Raw genomic sequence first — 15,205 nt, 5'->3', positions numbered from 1 at the left:
ACTCAAAACAAAAACCACATCTGTAGAAACACAGTACAAAACCCTATATATATGTAATTGATCTGTCCATTTCAAAAACTACCTCAGGTAGGAAATATGCAGGTTAACTCAAACTATTTGCATGGTTCTTTTTTTTTTTTTAGGTTTTATTTTTTGCAAGGCAAACGGGGTTAAGTGGCTTCCCTAAGGCCACACAACTAAGTAATTATTAAGTGTCTGGGACCAGATTTGAACCCAGGTACTCCTGACTCCAGGGCTGGTGCTTTATCCACTACGCCACCTAGCTGCCCCTATTCACATGGTTCTTAAGGATTTTAAAGAGAATTCTATTTTTAATTTCAAGATATTTAAAGCTCATAGTTTACTTATTTTTTCCTAACAAAGCTTAATTTATAAAAAAAGTTTTGATGACCTCATTGTCATTTTTCTTTTTTCTGTTCTCTGCCAAGTTTTATTATATGATAGTATAATCAATACAAGGATACATTGAAAATGTATGAAATGGAATATGGGTTGAGCCTAATCAATAATTTAAGCAACAAAGACCCAAGAATTATGAGAGACAAAAACTTAGCTTTATTTCCATTAGCAGGAGCTGGGGAAACTTTTTTCTGGCAAAGTCCATTTGGATATTTATAACATTATTTGTGATCCATTCAAAATTATCAACTTAAAAATTACCCTGCTATAATTTAATTTACCCCTAAAAAGCTCCTAGATTTATTGAATTTCGAGTGCTGCCTATGGTTGCCATGGCAATGCCAGACCAACTGATTTCACAGGCTTTATTTGCCTCCAGACTGGACTTTCCTCATCCCTGCTTTAAGGAAAGGTACACATCCAGAGGAAAAAAAAAACTATGGAGCCTAAATTTTCATTTTTAAAAAACTTATATTTTTCCCCTTTTTTCTCTTATTTTTTTCTCTTTAGTTCTGATTTTTCTTTCACAACATGACTAATATGGAAATGTTAGACATTATTATACATACATAAACTATATCAGATTATTTGCTATCATGGGGATGGGGGAGAAAGGGAGGGAGGCAGAAAAATATGGAACTCAAAAGCTTACAAAAAGATGAATATTGAAAATATATGTGAAAAAATAAAATAATTAAAAAATAAAGGAATGGGCTAAATTCCCTATTGGAACTCTCCTCCCCATCCCCCCATCCTCCACCCAAAAGAAGTAGGAAGTAACTAAAGGCAGGACTCTTCCCAGAAGTAGCTCTATCTATGACTGAGTGCCTTGATTGGGAAATAGGGCACAAAGGTGATTAAGCTCATCAGCTTTTTAAACATTCTGCCTTCATCAACAGTGTACAGGCCTCATCACACACCTACAATCCATAACCTCTCTGTCTAGAGGAGGTAGGTGTGTTTATCATCAGTTCTCTGTACTCAGGATTGGTCAGTACATTGATCTGAGACCTAATAACCTTTAATGTTATCTTCCTTTATATGAATTAAAATCACTATGCATATAATTTTCCTGTTTCTGCTTATTTCAGACTTACCAGTTGACAGAAGTCTTTCACATCCTTATACTTTAATGTACTTATGCTTAAAATAAGGGAGTTTAAACTAAATGACCTCTATGTGCTTCTAGTTAGAAATTTTTATGATTCACATTGAAGACTGTCCACAATGGTTGAATTGCTATGTTCTAAAAGCTTTCTTCTATGGTAGCCAGTCTTCTGGTGAAAAGTCTCTTCACACATAGCAGTCCAGAACCATCTTAGTAGGTCCTTAGAGGTAGGCGTGTGGTGGTTAGAGCAATGACCTTGAAGTCAAGAGGACAGGAGTCCAAATCCAGTCTCAGACACTTGACACTCACTAGCTGTGTGACCTTGGGCAAGTCACTTAACCCTGATTGCCTTGCATCCAGGGCCATCTCCAGTTGTCCTGATTCATATCTGGCCACTGGACCCAGATGGCTCTGTAGGAAAAAGTGAGGCTGGTGACTTTGCACAGCATCTCCTCACTCAAATCCAATTTATGTACTTGTCATGGCATCACCTCCCTGGTGTCTGTGATCTTCTTCAAGAATGATCTAATGTTGTTGGATTCATCTTCGAGAATGAAGGCCATGGGGTGGCTAGGTGGCACAGTAGATAGAGCACCAGTCCTGGAGTCAGGAGTACCTGGGTTCAAATCTGGCCTCAGACACTTAATAATTATCTAGCTGTGTGGCCTTGGGCAAGCCACTTAACCCCACTGCCTTGCAAAAAAAAAAAAAGAGAGAGAGAGAATAAAGGACAAACATCAATTCTATTTCTCTGAATTTTTTATATGTTTTCTATTTTTCCCACAGTGACATTACACCATATAGATATGGTTTTATTTATTCAGTCATTCCCAAATTGATGTGCACCCTCTTTGTTTCTGTGTTGGTTGGGTTTTTTTTTTTTTCAAGGCAATGGGGTTAAGTGGCTTGCCCAAGGCCACACAGCTAGGTAATTATTAAGTGTCTGAGGTCATATTTGAACTCAGGTACTCCTGACTCCAGGGCTGGTGCTCTATCTACTGTGCCACCTAGCTGCCCCCCTTGTTTTTTTTTTTTTTTTGGCAACAACAAAAATGTTAAATTTTGATGTATATCAGACTCCTCCTTCTGTAACTAGGTGGCTCAGTAGATAGAGTACAGGCCCTAGAGTCAGGAGCACCTGAGTTCAAATCCATCTCAGACACTAGTTGTGTGACCCTTGGCATGTCTCCTACCTCTTCTTGCATTAGTTGCTCATGTCTAACATGAGTTAGAGATGGAAATGGTAAACCACTCCAGTATCTTAGCCAAGCAAAGCCCAAATGGAATTATAGAGAATTGGACAAGATGGAAACAACAGAATAATAATGTATGTCTGGTAGTCTTATTTAATAATAATTTTTTCAAAACAGATATCTTATTGTCTGATCTTGTTATCTCTTAGACTTTTTGTCTCTTCCTTAAGGATATGGTTTCTCTCTCATCACACTCTATTTGGATCAGTGTACAACATGGAAACAAAGTAAAGACTGACAGATTGCTTTCCATGGGGGGGTGGGGGGGTGGGGGGAGGGAAGTAAGATGGGGAGAATTGTAAAACTCAAATAATATCTTTAATTAAAATAAAATAAAATGAACCCTTAAAAATAATAATTTTTTTCTAAATACTAAAGTTATTACTTGGTGATATACCTCCCAAATCACTCAGTGGGCCTTCAAGAAAAAAAAAAAGAAAACAAACTATTGTCATATAATTTCCATGAGGTCAGGGATTATTTTATACTTATTTTTGAATTCCCAGCACCAACCAAAGGATAAATGCTCACTGACTGGCCAGACTATGTCTAAGAGTAGATATAACATTCTACATTTCTAGACTCCCATCTTTCTATCTTAAGGAAGGAGGTATATTTCTTCACTTTGTCTTTGGAGTTCAAAACTAGTCATTGTAATTATTCAATTTTCAACTCTTTTTTTGTGTTGAGTTCATTTCATATTTTGTAGTTGTGTACATTGTTCTCATTCTGCTTACTTTAGTTTGCTTCACTTCATATGTATTTTCATGTTGCTTTACAGTTTTATTCATTAATTATAGAGCAATGATATTCTATTACTTTCATATTCCATAACTTCACCAGTCACTCATATCTGATATGAAACTTTAGTGAAAGCACTATGATTCAAGAATTATGGGGACAATTGAAAAATCATTTGTAAAAAATTAGGTTTAGATCAAAAATATTTATACCATATGCCACAATAAACTCTAAATGGATACTCAACTTAGATACAAAAAATAAAAATAATATAGCCACCATTTAAAAATAAGAGGAGAATGGAAGGATTTATACTTGTATAATATGTTTAGGGGACAGGAGGAAATTCTTAACTAAAATAAGGGACAGAGTGATCATAAAAACTAAGATGGACAATTTCAATTATGTAAAATTGAAAAGTACAAAAACTTAATGAAGTTACCACATGAAGAGATAGTTAATTGGGCAAAAACTTTTCACAGAAAATATATTTGATAGTGATAGGACATGAAAGATATAGAGAGAATCAATATAAATATAAGAACAAGAGCCATTTCTTCTGTCATGGATATTTATTACTGACCATTTGATCAATAATTAAAAATGGAATAAAAAAAAGGCTGAAGGCAACTAGATGGTGCAGTGGATAGAGCACTTGCCCTGGAGTCAGAAGGATCTGAGTTCAAATGTGACCTCAAGACACATAATTACCTAGGTGTGTGACCCTGGACAAGTCACTTAACCCAATTGCCTTGCAAAAAAACCCCAAAGAAACCAAAAAACAAACAAACCCAAAACGAATGAAAAAAGGCAAGTTATCCATAACCATATCCATTTGAAAGAATAATCAAATAACTTGTAATAAGGTAAATGCAAATTGAACAACTCTGAAATTTCACCTCACATCTACAAGATGAACAAAGAAGACAAAAGACAGAAGTGTTACATATTAGTAAGACTAGAGGAAGACAGGAAAAACCAACTAAGGTGTAGGGTTAGAAAGGCAGCAGCTTACAAAAGACCTAGACTCATTCAACCTGTGAACAGACTAACAATATTATAGATGAAAATGGAGAGATGGTTACAAACTTGTAATTAAATTTGCCCAAGTCAGGGAAACAGGAAACAGCAAAATTCCACCTCTGACCTAGATTAAATGTAATCAGAAAATATTTAACAAAATAAAGAAAAATACAATATAATTGTTTGTTTTCTATGCCAATATTCAACTAGCAGAGAGCTATTTAACACTACTGCCTTACATGGGATTACATGCTTATTGATATAACTTATTATTGTATGCTTGATTCATTGTCTTCCTTTTTTATTAATCAGTGCTAATGTTATTAAAATAGTATATATAACTATATGCTATATATATAACTATATATTGTATATATAACAATATACTATATCTATGTACTGTTTATTAACTATCTATTTTGCTGTTTGTGTATATGCTAAAACTGCATGTTTTGTTCTTTCATATGCTATTGAAACTTACCTTTATTTTACTTTGCTGTCGCTGTCTATAATTATTTGATTTTATATAATGTAAATGCATACATTACTGGGATATAATATATATTGTTTTTCATGTAATTTAGGCATCTGGTCATTAAAACAGTAGGTAAAGCAATGCTTTGTATCATGTTTATTTCAGGTACTGTTGAAGTGTATTTCCTGCCCCTGAACACACACACACACACACACACACACACACACACACACACACACACACACACACAGAGACACACACACATACACACTCTCTCTCTCTCTCTCTCTCTCTCTCTCTATATATATATATATATATATATGTGTGTGTGTGTGTGTATATATATATATATATATATATATATATATATATATATATGTTTTGGATTTTATAAAAGGAAAAATGAATTTTTAAAAAGCAGGGGGCAGCTAGGTGGTGCAGAGGATAGAGCACCAGCCCTGAAGTCAGGAGAACCTGAGTTCAATCCTGCCTTGAACACTTAAGCTGTATGACTCTAGATAAATCACTTAACCCTGATTACCTCACTGACAAAACAAAAACTCTGGGTTTTTTGATGATTACTTAGGATTCTGGAATAATCACCCTTGTTTATTTAATGGTATTGTTGTATTTTTTGGTGTTTGAGATCTATGCTTTCAGATTTCAAGCATTCCTCAGCTGAAATCTACAAGAAATTGCAACTTTTCTGGCCCAAGGAAGGGATCAGATGTAATATAGGGAGAATCAAGATGGTGGAAGCTACTGTGGTAACAGAACACTTTTACTCACTGTTCAAAAGAACCCATAGTATTTGAATTAGGTATTGAAAGAGGATGCCTGGGAAGAAGGTCATGATGTATTTCTCTTAGCCTAGCCAGGTGGAGTTCTGAGAAGTAGAGTAATGTGCTTTCCCTAGGTGACCTGCCTGAATCTGGGACTCTTGAGATTATTATTGATGACCATATTGACCAGGAACTGTGGGATGGAGCAAGACATAGAGAGATGAAGTCATAGAGCAGTAAGAGAGAAATCACTGGATCATGTCAGATCATACCTTTTATTCCCTCCTTATCCCTGGCTACACCAAACTATTCGCACTCTGCATTCTGTTATCCCCTTATCCCCATTGCTAGACAATTTTGTGCTCTACTCTGTTCCTTATCTACTGTAGTCTTGAGCAGTTAGCATTCCAAAGGATGTTCTACAAGTGATTTCTGTTGTTTTCCTATTTATTGTTACCATTTAATAAAAGAAAACTGATAGTGATTAGCTCCTTCTAGGAATTTTACTATTTGGCAATAAATGTAGTTGAGAAGATGTTTTGCCCTTAAAAATGCAGAAGACATATTTTTCTTCCCTAGCAAAGGCTGCAGTGGAAAGAGTTGAGATCTCATGGAACCCATGGGAGAATGATCTACATATCATCACTATCACCATTATCATCACCATCATTATCACCACCACCACCATGATCATCATCACCTTCATCTTCACCATCACCACTACTACCACCACCATCACCATCCCCTCTTTTAAGAGAAACCATTATATGCACTTTTCTAGCTGGGATCATCTTTGTTATACATGATCATTTCCCATCACCAGTATGGGCCTCCTGAAAGAAGAGATTCCATCCAAGCTGTCTGCTATAAGTCAGGAGCTTTCCTTATAGATGGGAACTTCTATTTCCTCTATGTGAGGAAATGTTTACAGATTTCAGAAATATATCTATACCTATCTATGCCTATAACTTACATGGGAGCTCATCTTCCTCACTCCCTTATATATTCTACTATATTAAATGTGAAGACCTTTATATGCTATTTAACATGTAGATAGCTCTGCCTGTTCATCTAGATATCTATCCATTCATTTATTTTTCTATCCATATATCTACCTAAACATCTATCCATCCATCCATCCATCTAGATCACTATCTCTTCATCCCTAGTTTGGTTTCATTAAAACTTGGTTTCACTGGATTTTATTGTGAAGAACTTTTAAAATTTAATCTAATCAAAATTATTGATTTTATTTCCTGTAATGTTTTTTCCCACAAATTCTTCTCTTATTGTAGATTTGACAATTAAGATATTCCAAGCTCCCCTAATTTATGATATCACCCTTTATGTTAAAATCCATTACTACTAAAATCCATTTTGACCTTATCTTGATATAACCAAAACGATTTCTCTTTTTCCCAGGAATTTTTGTCAAACAGTGAAGTTGTTCCTAAAGCTTGGATCTTTTTATGGCCATTTACAACTGTAAATCTAGTTCACTGATCTACCCTTCAAATTATTAGCCCCAAATTGTTTTGATGATGATTTGCTATATAATGTTTAAGATCTGGTACTACTAAGTTACCTTCTTTCACATTTTTTAAAATATTGGTTCCCTTGATATTCTTGAACTTTTTTTCTTCCAGATGATTTGTTATTTTTTCTAACTCTATCAACTAGGTTTTTGGTAGTTTGGTATGGCATTGAATAAGTAATTTAATTTGGGTTGAATTATCATTTTTATTATTTAACTTGACTTACCCATGAGTAATTATTATTACTCCAAATGTTTAAATTTGACTTTGTGTGAAAAATGTTTTAATAATTATGTTCACCAAGATTGAGTTTATCTTGGCAGGCAGACTCCCAAATTATTTTAAATGGATTCTCTCTCTCTCTCTTGCAGCTGGATTTTCTTAGTGACATACAGAAAAGCTGATTTTATGTGTGGATTTATTTTATATTCTGCAATTTTGCAAAAAAAATTTGTTAATTATTTCAACTAGTTTTATAAGTTGACTCTAGGATTTCCCAAATATACTATCAGATTATCTGCAAAAGAGATAGTTTTGTTTCTTCATTAGCTATGCTACTGCTAAAGCTAGCCTTTCTAGTGCAATATTGAATATAGTGATAAGGAGCATTCCTGCTTCACTAGTGGTAAGGCTTCTAGCTTATCCATATTAGAGATAATGCCTATGGATGGTTTTAGACATGCTACATATTATTTAAAGAAAAGCTTCATTTATTCATATATCCATTTATTATTTAATGAGTGTTGAAGCTTTTTCTGCATCTATTGAGATAATCATTTTTTTTGTTTTTGTTATTCATATGGTCAATTATGATGAAACTTTCCCTAATACTGAACAGTCCTGCATTTCTGGTATAAATTCACATAGAGCAAGCACACATCTCTTAGGAACTTTAGAATTCATTGTCAGCACAGGAGGGACTGGCACAGTACCATTGTGAGGGAGGGTGCTGTGCTCTATGAGCTAGGTTGAACTGAAGCAGCTCAAAGGAAATGTGAGATATGGAAGGTTAGAGAACCTACTTGAGGTGTTCAGTGCATTATTGGTGCCTGACCTGTGGTGGAGTATTTCAAGTTCATTTTGATCTGATTAGTCACACTGTAACTTGTCTCTTACATAGTGATGTCATCTTGGTCTTCTTCAATAAAAAAGGACAAGAACCAATCAAGTAACCAACCCAAACAAGAACCAAACATTTGTTAGAATTCATTGTGAATATAACTGGTCCCAGGGATTTTTTCTTAGAAAGTTCATTTTATGGCTTGTTCAATTTCTTTTTCTAAAATTAGGTTAAGTATTCTATTTCCTCTAGTTAAGCTGGATAATTTATGTTTTTGTAAATATTCACCCATTTAACTTATCAGATTTACTGACATATATATAGATACATATATATATGTATCTATATATATAATTAGGCAAAAATAGCTCCTAATAATTGCTTTAATTTCCTCTTTGTGGGTGGTGAATTTATTTTTTTCAAGCTTGATACTGATGATTTGGTTTTTTTTCTCTTTTAAAAATCAAATTAGCTAATAGCTAATCTGTTTTAGTGGTTTTTCCATAGAACCAGCTTTATTAGTTCAATGGTTTTTCTTACATTCAATTTCATTAATCTTTTTGATTTTTCAGCACTTTTTGATATTTGAGAATGTTTGAATTTGCTCTTTTTCTAATTTAATTGTATGCCCATTTCACTAATCTGGTTTTTTATTTTGATATTTGATATTGAGTGTTTAGGAGATATACATTTTCCTCTAAATTGTTTTGTCTGCATTCCATATATTTTGGTATGTTGTCTCATTGTTGTAATTTTCTTAATAATGAAACTATTGTTTCTATGATTTGTTCTTTTATCCACTTCTTTAGGATTATTTAGCTTCTGATTAATTTTTAATCTATGTTTCCATGGCAAAGGGAATGTTTCAGTGTTTGCACACAGAAGTGAAGGCATATTCAAAGGAGAATCAATAATGCTTCAAGTCTATTTTCTATTAGGTCTTGCTGTTGTCCCTGCTTAAAGGATTTTAGGTATTAGCAAAAGAAAGACATTAAGGTCAAAGAATCTACTTTGTGGATTTCATTTGCTACCTTATGTTGGTTGCTAAAGAAATCCTCACATCACTAAGAATGGTGAGCCAATTTTTTTTTTTAAATTTTAAAAAAGATTTTATTTAAATTTTACAATTTTCCCCCTAACCTTGCTTCTCTCCCCCCAACTCTCCCACAAAAGGCAGTCTGTTAGGCTTTACATTGTTTCCATGCTATACATGGATCTAAATTGAATGTGTTGAGAGAGAAATCATATCCTTAAGAAGGAGCCAACTACTTTTCACTATGCATGCTGATGCAACTACACATTGCAACAGTTCTTGCATTCTCATCTTCCCATTATGTGCCATTTCACAGGCTGTCTCCAATCCCATCTCTTCCTTCTGACTTCTCCAGTTTCCTTCAAGACTTAGTTCAAACTTCACCTTCTGCAAAAGGTCTTTTACACCCTCTTTCTGTTATCACCATCCGGTGACTTCCCTCTGAGATTAACTTCCATTTGTATTATACAGATATTATATGTATATATTTATTTGCATGCTAAGTCCTTTATTAGAATCCCTGAAGGCAGAGACTATATTTTTGTCTTCCTTTTTTTTTTTTTAAAATAGTGCCTGGCACAAAATAAGTGCTTAATGAATGATAGTTGATTGTTACTATAAAAACCTTTTATTCTAGAAATTTTCAATTTCTAGTGATCTAGTGATTTCCAGTACTATTTCCAGGTCTGCACTTAAACATTTGCTAGAAGGCTAATAGTATCTTTTTTTAAATTTTTTGCAAGGCAATGGGGTTAAGTGACTTGCCCACAGTCACACAGCTAGGTAATTATTAAGTGTCTGACTTCAGATTTGAACTCAGATACTCCTGACTTCAGGGCCAGTGCTCTATCCACTGTGCCACCTAGCTGCCCTATAAAATCTTTCTTAAAAAAAAACTAACGTAAGCAGAAAAAAATATCTAATGATTTCTCTCTCATCATTCAATTTAGATCAATGTATACCATGGAAACAATGTAAAGACTGGCAAATTGCTTTCTGTGGGGGGTGGGGGGAGGGAAGTAAGATTAGGGGAAAAACATAAAACTCAAAATAAATAAAATCTTTAAAAAATATATCTATATCTATCCATCTATCATCTATCTTTTTCCCCAAAGAAGCTGAGATACCAAATTATCAATGATATGTGAAATTTTCAAAATATCTACAAATGATTTAAATTTGTCTTAGTCAAACTTTAAAAACATTTTATGGTCGGAGGATATGCAAAGACAATTTACAGATGAGATCAAAGCAATCCATAGCCATATGAAAAATTGCTCTAAATCATTATTAGAGAAATGGAAATTAAAGCTTCTCTGAGGTACCACCTCACACCTCTCAGACTGGCCAATATGACCAGAAAGGATAATGATCATTGTTGGAATGGTTGTGGGAAATCTGGGACAGTAATACATTGTTGGTGGAGCTGTGAACTCATCCAACCTTTCTGGAGAGCAGTCTCAAACTGCCCAAAGGGCAACAAAAATGTATATACCCTTTGATCCAGCAATACCACTACTGGGTCTATACCCTGAAGAGATGATGAAAAAGGGTAAAATCATCACTTGTACAAAAATATCCATAGCAGCCCTGTTTGTGGTGGCAAAGATATATATGTCATGGAACACTATTGTTCTATTAGAAACCAGGAGGGATGGGACTTCAGGGAAGCCTGGAGGAATTTGCATGAACTGGTGCTGAATGAAAGCAGAACTAAGCAGAACTAGAAAAACACTGTACACCCTAACAGCAACATGGGGGTGATGATCAGCCTTGATGAACTAACTTGCTCATTCCATCAGTGCAACAATCAGGGACAATTTGGGGCTCTCTGCAATGGAGAATACCACCCGTATCCTGATAAAGAATCATGGAGTTTGAACAAAGTTCAAGGACTAGTCCCTTTAATTTAGAAAAAACCAAACCAAACCAGATTATCTTGTTATCTCTTATACTTTTTGTTTCTTCCTTAAGGATATGATTTCTCTCTCATCAAACTCAATTTGCATCAATGTACAGCATGGAAACAAAGTAAAGACTGACAAATTGCTTTCTGTGGGGGGGGGTGGAGGAAGGGAAGTAGGATTGGGGGAAAATTGTAAAACTCAAATAAAATCCTTAAAAAAACACTTTAAAGAGGAATGTGTATTCTATGTGTCATAAAAAGAAGAAAAAGGACACTGTAAGGTCTTTTTAAAGTATACAAAAGAATAGAAGGAAATTTAGAAGCACAAGCAGGACATTTTTGAAAGTAATGCGTAGTTTTGTTTTGTTTTTTTAAAGCAAGCTATATGAAATAGAGACTAAGTTTCACATAGAATGTTCTGTTCTGCTGCTTTTTAATTCTCTCCCTCCCTCCACCCCCTTCTACCTGCCCTTTGAGAACAAGAAATATGATACTCTCTAGATTAAATTTTATACTAACCCAAGAAAATGATAGGACGTTTGTTTCTGTCTAGTTTTCAGTAATTATATGTATGAAGCCATTTTGTTATTTGTAAGGGCTTTTTTATGGTGTTTAAATTCAGCATAAAAAATTAATTGGAGAATGTCCATTAATGTTATAGAATTGTGTCAATGCCTTATAGATTTTTGTCAGATCTTTCATTGGGAATGTTAAAAACAAAGAATTTTACTTTCTTTTCCTTTTTTTTTTGCAAGGGGTTAAGCAGCTTGCCCAAGGCCACACAGCTAGGTAATTATTAAGTGTCTGAGGCTGGATTTGAACTCAGGTACTCCTGACTCCAAGGTCAGTGTTCTAACTCCACTGTGCCACCTAGCCACCCCAAGAATTTTGCTTTCTACAGTCCTTCCTTTTAATCACAAATGTGCTAATTTTACTTGTGCCAAAGCTGTTTGTGTGTAACCAAAATTATCTATTTTGTCTTTTATATTCCATACCACATGGCTAGTAACAAATTTGTTCCCTATCCATCTGTCAAAGATACTTCCTTTTGTTTTCCTCTTTTTTATGGTATGACTATTTTTACATCACTTATTCATATGGAATTTATTGTACATTATGATGTAGATGATAACCCAATCTATTTTTTAAAAATTTTTATACAATAGAAAGCAAGTTCACAGAAAAGCTAGGTTAATAGCAATAAGAATATATCATAAAATCACAAAATTTTAAGACATGAAAAGGATTTCAGATGTCAGTTAGTCCAACCTCTGTTCAAAGTTTGTATATCGTCTACGACAACTCTACCCAAATTTTTTGCGTCTGTGTTTAGGTTTTTTTTTTTTGGCAAGGCAAATGGGGTTAAGTGGCTTGCCCAATGCCACACAGCTAAGTAATTATTAAGTGTCTGAGACCGGATTTGAACCCAGGTACTCTTGATTCCAGGGCCGGTGCTTTATCCACTACACCACCTAGCCACCCCTGCTTCTGTGTTTAAAGAGACATTGATAAAGTTACTGTGGAGCAGATAAAGTAGATTCAATAACTAGCACTGATCTTTCATTGTCAAATCTACAGACCCTTTCTCAATCCTCATCCTGTTTGAACTCTCTAGGCTCAATAACACTATTACTTATCTCTTCCTAGATATTAACTCTCCTAGTTTTCATGACATTGCTTTCTCCTGGAATCCCCACCCCCCTCATCTGACAACTCATTGGTCTCATTTGCTGTTTTCATTCACATCATGCCCACTAATCATGAGTTACCTAACCTAGACTCTGTTTTAACTTTCTCTCCTCCCTCTTTCAGTTCCACATCATCCCAAATTGACATCCTGATGACATCCCAAACTCAGTACAACTCTCCTAAACTCTCATTTCAACATTCCTATTACTGAAATGTCATCACTCACCCTCAGCCACTTGGGGCCAAAATCTTAGTATCAGCCTCAACTACTGAGTCAATTCTACCTGAACAGCTAACCTGTTGTCAGATTTAAAATTGTCTATTATTACATTTCTCATCTATGTCCATTTTAGTTCCATTTCTACAGCCACTATCTTATTTTTGCAATAGACTTCTAAATGATCTCTTTTCAAATCTATTCCAAAGCCCTCTTCCTAAAGTGCAGCTCTGAACATGTCTACTTCTTGCCCCAACTTGTCACCTCCAGGATCAAATAGAAAGTCCCTTATTTGCTCTTTAAAGTTCTTCACAATTTGATTATTTCTCTCTTTCTTGTTTTACTGTTATCTTCTTTCATGTATCTTTCCATTACAACTATGTTGGACTAATTCCTGTTCCTGGAATACAACAATTCACTGCCAAATTCCATGCCTTTCCACCGGCTGTGTTCTAAGTCTGGGAATGCTCTTCCTTAATAGTCAGATTCTCCAGCCTCCTTCTGTGACAACAGAAATTAAGGTAAACTGAGGCACAAAGTTTGAGAACATTGGATTTATTTGTTTGGCTATCAATTACCAGTAAAATGGTTCTTTCAGCTCCTCTGTCACCCAAAAGACTAAGAAGCAAGGTCTACTGATCTTCACAAAGTTTTGGAAAATACAAAAGACCGAACAGGATATATCACAGATGGAAAACAATTCGATTGGATAGAAGTCTGGAATGCAGAGTTACAAACAACCCTCCTCCTTCAAACATATCACTATGGAAAGTATATTACTGTTGTACACCTGCATGGTTAGTTAAGTGTCACAATGATAGCAGACTAGAATTTCTTGAAGGATAGCTAGTGTTTCACAGATAACAGACCAGACTCCCTAGCACCTATCCTGACCCTTCAAGGATAACAAATTTCTTCTTATTTTACAACAACAGCTAGTAGGACAGGGATAACAATTTTCTTTCAAATAGTGATTTGGAGGGAAAAAACTTTTAAGCTTAATTTGCAAAGGAAAATTGAGTTTCTAGACTCATGATCTTCTGAATGTAATTTAGAAACAAACATGGTTCTGGCAGTTACAGAATTAGAGAATAGAATAAAATATGAAATATGAAATCAATACTGATTTTTTTCACTTCAAGACTAGGCTGAGATCTCATCTTCCACTGGAAGCTTTTCCATTCACCAGGTAATGATACCTTCCTTTGGAGATATTTTCATTCTATTCCATATATGTGTGTGTGTGTGTGTGTGTGTGTGTGTGTGTATACACACACACACACATATATATGTATATATATACACATACATATATATATACATATACATATATATATCTTGTATGTACATGGTTAGTTTACTTATTGTCTCTCCCATTAGGGAGAGGGCAGAGACAATGTTTTTGCCTTTCTTTGTATTACCAGCACTTAGTTCAGTGTCTGTTAGATAGTAAACCTTTAAATAAATTCTTACTGACTAACTAAAATTATTCCAGTTTATAACTTATAGTACTTTCCCAGAAGAGAAAATGTCAAATCATTCTAAAAGAACACAATAGAATGCTCAGATCTTTTTTTAATTTAATATTTATTCTCATTTTGTATAGATGTTTTTTTACATTAATAAAATATTCTTGTTTAAGAGTAAACAAAATACCCTTCCCCCCATAAATATAGACTTGAGCGATAAAGGGAGAGAAAAAATTAAAATAAAAAAATAATAGTAATAATTGTAGGTATGGCCAGGTGGCGCAATGGATGGAGCACCAGCCCTGGAGCCATGAGCACCCGAGCCCACATCTGGCCCCGTAGACCCAACAATCACCCAGCTGTGTGACATGCAAAGCCACCCAAACCCCACTGCTCCGCAAAAACCAAAAAAAAAAGAAAAAAAAAGACCCAAAATAAAATAAAATAGTAATAATAGTAGGGGTGGCTGGGTGGCAGACAGAGCATTGGCCCTT

This window comes from Macrotis lagotis, chromosome X, assembly GCF_037893015.1.
Source record: "Macrotis lagotis isolate mMagLag1 chromosome X, bilby.v1.9.chrom.fasta, whole genome shotgun sequence".
Taxonomy (NCBI): domain Eukaryota; kingdom Metazoa; phylum Chordata; class Mammalia; order Peramelemorphia; family Peramelidae; genus Macrotis; species Macrotis lagotis.
This window is presented reverse-complemented; position numbering follows the sequence as displayed.